Genomic DNA, 11,355 nt, shown 5'->3' with positions numbered 1-11,355 from the left:
AAAAAGAAATTCCTATCGGTACTGGAAGCAAGGAAGCTGTTGAGACAAGGATGTGAGGCATACTTAGCCCATGTCGTGGACACTGAGAAGAAGCACCCATTTTGGATGAGATCCCAGTAGTTAGTGAATTTTCAGATGTGTTTCCAGATGAATTACCGGGATTACCACCCGATCGTGAGATTGAGTTCTCTATTGACCTAATTCCGGGAGCAGAACCAATTTCAAAGGCTCCCTATCATATGGCCCCAGTGGAAATGAAAGAACTAGCTAAACAACTTCAGGAACTTTTATATAAAGGAGTAATTAGACCAAGTATATCCCCGTGGGGCACATCAGTGTTATTTATGAAGAAGAAAGACGTAAGTATGAGATTGTGTATTGATTATCGGGAACTGAACAAGTTAACCATCAAGAATAAGTATACCCTACCCAGGATTGATGACTTGTTTGACCAGCTTAAAGGAACATGTTGTTTTCGAAGATTGATTTAAGATCGGGCTATCACCAGTTGAAGATCAAGCGGGAAGTGATAAGTGGCATTTTATACCACTTAGAACGTCTTAAAATGGCTTAAATTGGTGTCTTAAAATCAAGTATTTTGTGTATTTCATGCGTTTTTCTAGTGTTTATGCATTTCAGGGTATTAGTTGCATTTCGGGGGAGGAATCATCAAGAATAAGCCTTGGCATGTGTTCACCATTGCGAGAGGAAAGGAATGGGCAGATTACGGCGAAGAAACGGAGCAAACCTGGATTTTTTCCAGTAGAGGCCTGCGCGCCCGCGCAGCAATGCTGAGCGGCCGTGCAGCAACCTGCGCGCCCGCGCAGCTATGCTGAGCGGCCGCGCAGGGTCGGGGAAAAAGATAAATTATTTTAGACTTCTACTTCTGTTTGGCTTCCAACTTCTATGTAATCTGAGTTTTATGGGACTATTATATAGGTAGATTTGAGACGTTTTCACAGGGAGTATTAAGAGTATTAAGGGGATTATCTTTTAGATTGTGTTTTATGCAAGAAGCGAAGGAGATAAGGAAGAAGACCGATTTAGCACACCGCAACGAAGATGAAGCATATATTCTTGTGATTCTTGTTTCGTTGTAACGTTGGATGCTAGTTTTCTTGCTTTGACTTATTTACTCTTGTGACGTACTCTATTTTAATATAATTAGTTTAGTTATTATTTTCTTGTGTTTGTTTATCATAATTTCAAATGAACCCATGATGGCGATAAGTTCTATTATGGGCTAATCGTGATCATGGGGTTGCAACGGATTTATTATGGAATTCTTTAGTTAATTGTTTAATACTTTAGTGTGTAATGATTGCATGATATCTAGTATTGGTTGTGCGTATTCGTCTTATGTGCGTCGCGAACATATAAGATAGGGTGTTAATCTCTTGTGAAGCGACGGTGGATCATGAGATTTAGAACTTGCCATGCTAGCATAGGTTCATGTACGTTGAGCATGATTAGTGGGTAACTCTAACAGTTTTATTTGCCCTATGTAATCAAAAGGAATAACTTGAGCTTAAATCGTTGTGTTGTCAATTTCTGTAGACATATAGGAACTCAACATAATTGATGACTATTCAACTTCTATCTTAATTGTGGATGCTTGGTAGAATGGTATTAGTACAATGAGAGTTGGCTTTTATCAGTTTCGTGTTATTCGATTAATATCATCATTGTCACATGCTAAAGGTTATAACAATGGCTATAGAAGGAAGTAATAATGAAGTTGTGATCTCATGAGTGTTTTATTATTGATAAATTGAAGTGCTAGTTAAGTGGTTAATTAAGTAGTTAATTATAGTTAATATTTAATCAACAATTTTAAGTGTTATTATCTTAACATTGAGAAGTAATCATACATTGGTGAGTGAGTTTAATTAGACAATAATTTAGTCTGAGTCTCTGAGGGAACGAACTAGAAAATATTCTATATTACTTGCGAACGCGTATACTTGCGTGAATATTAGCGCGTGTTTTCGCCCTAACAAGTTTTTGGCGCCGCTGCCGGGGACTCGGCGTATTTGTTTAGTTTATGTACTTACCATCATTGGTCATTAGGACTCAGTGATTAGGACGTAGTAGTTACTTACTCTTTTCGGTTGTGTTTCAGGTACTTTAGCAAGCGTTTATGCAAACTCGTTCTCGTGCTCGCAAGAGGACTTTAGATACAGCTGAGGAGACAGACGAAGTTCTTGATATTCCGGAGAAGTTAGATTTTGAGGATTCGGATTCAGGAACTGAGCAGAAAGAACCAGTAAACATGGGAGATCGTATTGTTCAAGCTGATCCAGCTCTTATGGATTTTTCTCGGCCTAAAATTGATGACATTCAGTCAAGCATCCTTCATCCGGCTATTCAAGCTAACACCTTTGAAATCAAGCCGGGCACTATTCAGATGGTGCAGAATTCTGTTTCTTTTGGAGGAGCTGCAACTGAAGACCCCAACATGCACATAAGGAATTTTGTCGAGATCTGCAGCACTTTTAAGTATAATGGCGTGACTGATGAGGCTATCAAGTTGAGGCTTTTCCCATTCTCACTGAGGGATAAGGCTAAAGACTGGTTACATTCTGAACCAGCTGGGTCCATCACTACGTGGCAAGATCTTGCGCAAAAGTTTCTGGTGAAGTTTTATCCAATGGCAAAGACTGCTGCTATGAGGAGTGCTCTTACTCAGTTTGCGCAGCAACCTACAGAATCTATGTGCGAGGCTTGGGAACGCTACAAGGAAATGTTGAGAAAATGTCCACATCATGGAATGCCGGATTGGATGGTGATCACTGGTTTCTATAATGGTTTGGGGGCCCAATCTCGGCCCATGCTCGATGCAGCAGCTGGAGGAGCCTTATGGTCTAAAAGCTATACTGAGACGTATAATCTTATAGAGACGATGGCTGCAAATGAGCATCAAAACCCAACTCAGAGGATGACGTCAGGCAAGGTAGCAGGTATTCTGGAAGTTGATGCAGCCACCGCTATTGCAGCCCAGCTCCAAGCGCTATCAATGAAGGTTGATTCTTTGGCTACGTATGGAGTTAATCAAATAGCTATGGTTTGTGAGCTTTGTGCAGGTTCTCATGCTACGGATCAGTGTTCTCTTGTAAACGAATCTGTTCAGTATGTGAATAATTATCAGCGACAACAGCAGCCTGTGCCAGCGACCTATCATCCTAATAACAGAAATCATCCAAATTTCAGCTGGGGGAATAATCAGAATGCTATTCAGCCATCATATCATCAAGGAGTGAGTAAATAGTTTAACCCACCTGGATTCCAGCAACCACAGTAGTATGCTACAAGGCAATCATATCCTCAACAGGGAAGTGCAGCTGCACCTACTAGTGCTGATTTTGAGGAACTTAAGCTGTTGTGCAAGAGTCAGGCGGTTTCTATCAAGACCTTGGAAAATTAAATTGGTCAATTAGCCAATGCAGTGCTCAATCGTCAACCTGGCACTCTTCCCAGTGACACGGAAGTACCAGGCAGGAAGGTAGCTAAAGAACAAGTCAAGGCTATTACCTTAAGGTCTGGAAAAGTAGCTAATGCTGAAAAGGCAAAAGAAGTAGAAGCTGAAATTAGAGGTGAAGAATCTAAGCAAAAGGAGAAAGCGGCGGAACAAAGGAAGACTACTGTTGAACACACTCTGCCTGAGGCTAATACAGGGGAGAAACAGCTCTATCCTCCACCACCTTTTCCTAAGAGATTGCAGCAACAAAAGCTGGATAGACAGTTCGGGAAGTTTCTGGAGGTGTTCAAGAAACTTCACATCAATATACCTTTCGCTGAGGCTCTGGAACAAATGCCTAGTTATGCGAAGTTTATGAAGACTATTCTTTCAAGGAAGGTGAAACTGGATGACCTTGAAACCGTTGCTCTCACGGAAGAATGCAGCGCTGTTCTGCAGCAAAAGTTACCACCAAAACTAAAAGATCCAGGAAGCTTCACCATTCCTTGCACCATTGGCAATCTAACTTTTGACAAGTGCCTTTGTGATTTGGGAGCAAGCATTAATCTGATGCCGTTGTCGATCTTTAAAAAACTGGATCTGCCTGATCCAAAACCCACGTACATGTCACTACAATTGGCTGACCGTTCCATTACTTACCCAAGGGGCATAGTTGAGGATGTGCTCGTCAAAGTGGATAAGCTCTTCTTTCCAGCAGATTTTGTTATTCTGGATTTTGAGGAAGATAAGAAGATTCCCATAATCTTGGGGAGGCCTTTCTTGGCTACTGGCCGTACCTTGATAGATGTGCAAAAAGGTGAACTTACTATGCGGGTCCAAGATCAGGATGTGACCTTCAACGTATTCAAGGCAATGAAATTCCCTACAGAAGATGAGGAGTGCTTAAAAGTGGATGTGATTGATTCGGTGGTTACTTCGGAACTTGATCACATGCTAATGTCTGATGCATTGGAAAAGGCCTTAGTGGGGGATTTTGACAGCGATGATGAAGATAGCAACGAGCAATTACAATATCTGAATGCTTCTCCCTGGAAGCGAAAGCTGGACATACCATTTGAATCTCTTGGTACTTCTGACCTCAAGAACGCTGAAGGGAAGCTCAAACCATCAATAGAGGAAGCACCTACCTTGGAGCTCAAACCATTACCTGAACACTTGAGGTATGCTTTTTTAGGTGATTCATCTACGTTACATGTTATTATTTCATCTGACCTTTCAGGTAGTGAGGAAGACAAGCTCTTAAGGATTTTGAGAGAATTCAAATCGGCTATAGGATGGACCATAGCAGACATCAAGGGGATAAGTCCTTCATATTGTATGTATAAAATTCTGCTAGAGGAAGGTAGTAAGCCAACTGTGGAATAGCAGCGAAGACTGAATCCCATCATGAAGGAGGTGGTGAAGAAAGAAATTCTGAAATGGCTAGATGCAGGCATCATTTATCCTATTTCTGACAGCTCGTGGGTGAGCCCCGTACAATGTGTACCTAAGAAGGGAGGTATCACTGTGGTCGCAAATGAAAAGAATGAGCTCATCCCTACTCGAACAGTTACAGGATGGAGAGTATGCATGGATTATAGAAAATTGAACAAAGCCACTAGGAAGGATCACTTCCCCCTTCCATTTATTGATCAAATGCTTGACAGATTGGCGGGTCATGAGTATTTTTGTCTTCTGGATGGTTATTCCGGGTATAATCAGATTTGTATTGCACCAGAGGATCAGGAAAAGACTACCTTCACTTGTCCATTTGGCACATTTGCTTTTCGCAGAGTTTCGTTTGGGTTATGTGGCGCCCCGACCACTTTTCAGAGATGTATGATGGCTATATTCTCTGACATGATTGGAAATAACGTCGATGTGTTCATGGATGACTTCTCCGTCTTTGGACACTCATATGATGAATGTTTGAATAATCTGCGCGCCGTACTCAAAAGATGCGTGGAAACTAATTTGGTGCTTAATTGGGAGAAATGTCATTTTATGGTGCGTGAAGGCATTATCCTTGGGCATAAGGTCTCTAGCAAGGGTCTAGAGGTGGACAAGGCCAAGATGGGAGTCATTGAAAATCTTCCCCCACCTAATTCTGTGAAAGGAATCCGTAGTTTTCTTGGTCATGCGGGTTTTTATCGGCGATTCATCAAGGACTTTTCAAAGATATCTAAGCCGTTGTGCAATTTGCTTGAGAAAGATGTGCCGTTCAAATTTGATGATGAATGTTTGGCAGCATTCGAGACTCTCAAGAAGAGTTTGATCACTGCACCAGTTATTACAGCACCAGATTGGACAGAACCGTTTGAGATGATGTGTGATGCGAGTGATTATGCGGTAGGTGCAGTTCTGGGACAGCGCAAGAAAAATCTCTTCCATGTGGTCTACTATGCAAGTAAGACTTTAAATGGTGCCCAATTGAACTACACCACTACTGAGAAGGAGCTTTTGGCTATAGTCTTTGGCTTTGATAAATTTCGATCTTATATGCTTGGTACGAAAGTAACAGTATTCACTGATTATGCAGCTATTCGCTATCTGGTTTCTAAGAAGGATTCGAAGCCGAGACTCATTCGTTGGGTGCTTTTACTTCAGGAATTTGAGTTAGAGATCAAAGATAGAAAAGGTACTGAGAATCAAGTAGCTGACCATCTCTCTAGGTTGGAGAATCCCGATTCTACTTCACAAGATAGGACGTTAATCAATTAATCTTTTCCGGATGAGCAGTTATTTGCAATTCAGGAGGAAGAACCATGGTTTGCAGATATTGTAAACTATCTCGTCAGCAATATAATGCCTCTTAATTTGACATCCGCTCAAAAGAAGAAGTTTCTGCATAAGGTGAAGTGGTATATGTGGGATGAACCATATTTGTTTAAACAGGGAGCTGACCAGATCATCAGGAGATGTATCCCGTTCTGTGAGATGGAGGGGATATTACGAGACTGCCATTCCACGGTTTATGGTGGACACTATGGAGGTGAGAAGACGGCAGCTCGTATTCTGCAAGCAGGTTTTTTCTGGCCTACTTTGTTCAAGGATGCTCATCAGTTTGTTTTAAGGTGTGATCGTTGCCAAAGAGTGGGAAATTTATCAAGAAAGGATGAGATGCCATTAAATGTGATGCTTGAAGTCGAGGTCTTTGATGTGTGGGGAATCGATTTCATGGGGCCTTTTATCGCGTCTTGCAATAATCAGTACATCTTGCTGGCAGTCGATTATGTCTCAAAATGGGTCGAAGTTAAAGCTTTACCGACAAATGATGCAAAGGCAGTGCTAAATTTTCTTCATAAGCAAATTTTCACAAGGTTTGGAACACCTCGGGTAATCATAAGTGATGAAGGATCGCATTTTTGAAACCGTAAGTTCACTTCTATGATGCAGCGTTGTAATGTGAATCATCGAGTAGCTACTGCCTATCATCCGCAAACAAATGGTCAAGCGGAAGTGTCTAACAGAGAGATAAAGCGTATTCTAGAGAAGTTTGTTTTTCCGTCAAGGAAGGATTGGTCTTTAAAGCTCGATGAAGCTGTTTGGGCTTACAGAACAGCATACAAAACTCCACTTGGGATGTCACCGTTTCAGTTGGTGTACGGTAAGGGATGTCATCTACCGGCGGAGCTTGAGCATAAGGCCTACTGGGCATTGAAGAAATTGAACCTGGATTTAGATGCAGCTGGTAAGAAAAGAATGCTTCAGCTTAATGAACTTGATGAATTTCGACTTCAAGCGTACGAGAATAACAAAATATATAAGGAAAAGGTGAAGAGGTGGCACGATAGGAAGCTACATCCTAAGTTATTTGTGCCAGGGCAACAAGTTCTTTTATTCAACTCTCGGCTCCGACTTTTTCCTGGGAAGTTGAAATCAAGGTGGTCTGGACCTTTTATTGTCAAAACTGTGTTTCCACATGGAGCGGTGGAAATTTTTGAGAATGATTCGGACCAAGCATTCAAGGTTAACGGTCAGCGGTTGAAGCACTACTATGGGGACATGGCAAACCGAGAGGTGGTTAGTGCCATTTTGTTGACTACTTGAGAAAGGTACAGAACGTCAAGCTAATGACGAAAAAGAAGCGCTGCGTGGGAGGCAACCCATGAATTGTTGTTACAGGAACCCTTAGAAGTTAATAACCTATCCAAAAACACAAAAAAATCATAAAACAGGGGCTGAAAAAAAAAAATTCCAGAGACCCTCTGCGCGCCCATGCAGCTATGCTGAGCGACCGCGCAGCAAGCTGCGCACCCACGCAGCTATGCTGAGCGGCCGCGCAGGGGTCGAGTTCCAGAAAATTTTTTACAGTTCAGAAAAAAAAAGAAAAAAAACAAACAAAAACACAAAAACAGTTTTAGCCCATAAACCCACGAATTGTTCCCACTACCCCATCATTTTATCCCTTAATTCCCAAACCCTAATCTAATCCACACCCTATATATACATACACATATCCTACATATCTCCCACAAAACTTCCTACACTTAAACCCTCTCACAAACATCAAAAATCAGTTCTTACACACTTTTATTCACGAATCAATGGCACCCAAGAGAGCATGCACTATTGACAGCAGCAGCACAGTTCCTACTACTGATTCATCGAGGGGTACTGCTGTAAGGCCTCGGTTAACTGACAGAGCTGCGGAGGAGGAGTACACTAGGCTGTTGGGGAAGCCGATTCTGAAGGAGAGGGGGTTTTTACCATCTGGGAGGGATGGTGAGTTGTTGCCCATGATTGCAGAGAAGGGGTGGATAGCTTTTTGTGAGTTATCCGAAGCAGTACCGATGAGCGTTGTTCGCGAGTTCTACGCGAACGCGAAGGCTGAAAAGAATGGGTTTTCTGTAGTCCGTGGGCTGACAGTTGATTATCATCCTGCGGCGATTCGCCGTGTGATTGGACAGCGAGAGAGGAAGCCCGAGGAGGAGAACTGGAATGAAAAGACTGCTGAGGATTTTGACTTGGATTTGATTTGTGCGACTCTCTGTCGATCGGGCACAGTTTGGACCCGCAGTACAGGCAATAATGATTATCGTCACTTTCCGGTGATCGCCATGAACAGGTATGCCCGTGCATGGAATGCATTTATTTGTGCTAATATTTTGCCTTCTTCGCATGCACACGAGGTCACAGTTGAGAGAGCACAGCTATTGTGGGGAATTCTGAATGAGGAGTACTATGTGGACCTTGGTGAGTTTATCTACCAAGGAATTCTGAAGTTTTTGAGGGGAGCAAAGCATATGAACATCCCTTATGCATCTACGGTTACGAAGCTATGCCGAGCAGTGGGAGTGAACTGGCCGGCTCATGAGCAGTTGCAGTTGCCAGCCGCTCCGATTGATTCTGGCACTCTGAATGGGATGCAGGAGTGGATCGGTAGTGAGCCTGAGGAGCATGGGCTGGGTTATCGTCTTCCAGGAGGGCGTCCAGCACGAGGTGCTACTATGGCTAGGCCAGGGCGTGGTGAGGCTGGTTCTTCGAGAGCTCAGGAGGGTGCTGGGATGGGTGATGCCCAGTATAGGAGGCTTTCACGGCGGATGGATGCCATGTATGAGACGCAGAGCAGGTTTGCTCAGGAGCTCACCCTTGCGTTAGGGACTGCTTTTCGAGGCCTTGGAGCTGATATCCAGTGGCCAGTTTTTGGTAAGGACTCTGCATACCCACCGCCTGATACTCCACCCACTGAGGGTGATGATGATGATGACTCCGAGTAGGTATACCCTGTGTTCCTTTCTACTACTTTCACTGAGGACAGTGAAGATTTTTAGTTTGGGGGTGGTAGTTAAGGAATATTGTGTGTGTGTCATTTAGTTGCATATTCATGATAGTTTAGTTCATATAGTTGCATAATTTATGCCATTTAGTTTTTTTTTATGAATGTCATGTAGCTCATGCATTTACCATGATCCCTTTTCCAATAAGTTATCGACTGAATTGTGATATTGATGCGAGTGTAGTGATAGCATTAAAGTGATATTAAGTTATGTAGGTTGATATGCATGCTAGAAACAATTGTAAGTCCACTAAGTCTTAAAAAATGCGTAAGGGCTAGATTGTTGTTATGATTTGGTTGTTTTCAAGGTCAATCTACTTATTATGCTTAGAATTCGATTATAGGTTCTTAGTGATAAAGACATGAAAAAAGAAAAAAATTTGGAGAAAAAAATATGGAAGTTATTGCTAGTTGTGGCTAGGCGTCAAATGGCTAGTAGTCGGCTCGCATATGTTGCGAGTAGTCTAGGGTTGAGCAAGATGGAGCGAAACGCACTTGCTCAGAAGTTATTAAAAAAAAAAAAATTATGGCTAGTAGCCGGCTCGCATATGTTGCGAGTAGTCTAGGGTTGAGCAAGATGGAGCGAAACGCACTTGCTCAGAAGTTATTAAAAAAAAAAAAATTTGCATAATTGATCAAGAGGGGGCTCTTTGGTATTCGAGTTATTAAGTTCTTAGGGGACTTTGTGCCTAGTGACCTAAGGCTTTTAGAGTCTGGGATCCGCTAACCTAACGCTCGTTACATGGATACCATTGTATAAGTCTTTTGTGGACCTCACTCATTGCACGGTCAAATAAGCATTTGAGTTGTAAATAAAAAGCACGATTCCGTAGTAAGCTCCAGAGTTCTTGTAGTGTTGTATATCACTTTGTGCCTAGAATTTTTATTCTTTGTATAATCGTAGGATTGCCTTGAGGATAGTCTAGTCATAGTAATTGGTCTAGTTCCGAAGCATATCTGTTAAGCATTTGCACACACCACGTTTCTGGCTGTATGTCCGTTTGCATGAGTTTATTGATCTTTAGTTGTCTAACTGCATTCGTTGAGATGTGACAATTTGGTTGGTTAATTGTAGTAAGGGGGATCGTTGCATTTTCATATAGATTGCATTCATGCATATTTTTATTTGTTTTTGAGTCTGTGACGCTTGAGGACAAGCATCGATTTAAGTTTGGGGGTGTGATAAGTGGCATTTTATACCACTTAGAACGTCTTAAAATGGCTTAAATTGGTGTCTTGAAATCAAGTATTTTGTGTATTTGATGCGTTTTTCTAGTGTTTATGCATTTCAGGGTATTAGTTGCATTTCGGGGGAGGAATCATCAAGAATAAGCCTTGGCATGTGTTCACCATTGCGAGAGGAAAGGAATGGGAAGATTACGGCGAAGAAACGGAGCAAACCTGGATTTTTTCCAGTAGAGGCCTGCGCGCCCGCGCAGCAATGCTGAGCGGCCGCGCAGCAACCTGCGCGCCCGCGCAGCTATGCTGAGCGGCCGCGCAGGGTCGGGGAAAAAGATAAATTATTTTAGACTTCTACTTCTGTTTGGCTTCCAACTTCTATGTAATCTGAGTTTTATGGGACTATTATATAGGTAGATTTGAGACGTTTTCACAGGGAGTATTAAGAGTATTAAGGGGATTATGTTTTAGATTGTGTTTTACGCAAGAAGCGAAGGAGATAAGGAAGAAGACCGATTTAGCACACCGCAACGAAGAGGAAGCATATATTCTTGTGATTCTTGTTTCGTTGTAACGTTGGATGCTAGTTTTCTTGCTTTGACTTATTTACTCTTGTGACGTACTCTATTTTAATATAATTAGTTTAGTTATTATTTTCTTGTGTTTGTTTATCATAATTTCATATGAACCCATGATGGCGATAAGTTCTATTATGGGCTAATCGTGATCATGGGGTTGCAACGGATTTATTATGGAATTCTTTAGTTAATTGTTTAATACTTTAGTGTGTGATGATTGCATGATATCTAGTATTGGTTGTGCGTATTCGTCTTATGTGCGTCGCGAACATATAAGATAGGGTGTTAATCTCTTGTGAAGCGACGGTGGATCTTGAGATTTAGAACTTGCCATGCTAGCATAGGTTCATGTACGTTGAGCA

At 42.0% G+C, this 11,355-nt stretch overlaps 1 non-coding gene across 1 annotated transcript; it reads right to left on the bottom strand.

The window, feature by feature from the left end:
• Positions 1–2,665: 2,665 nt before the first annotated feature.
• LOC141694157 (small nucleolar RNA R71) lies at positions 2,666–2,772 on the bottom strand. The gene has a single exon (XR_012563484.1). It is a non-coding gene; the product is annotated as a small nucleolar RNA R71 (small nucleolar RNA).
• Positions 2,773–11,355: the final 8,583 nt, after the last annotated feature.

This window comes from Apium graveolens, chromosome 10 (assembly GCF_009905375.1).
Source record: "Apium graveolens cultivar Ventura chromosome 10, ASM990537v1, whole genome shotgun sequence".
Taxonomy (NCBI): domain Eukaryota; kingdom Viridiplantae; phylum Streptophyta; class Magnoliopsida; order Apiales; family Apiaceae; genus Apium; species Apium graveolens.
This window is presented reverse-complemented; position numbering and strand designations above follow the sequence as displayed.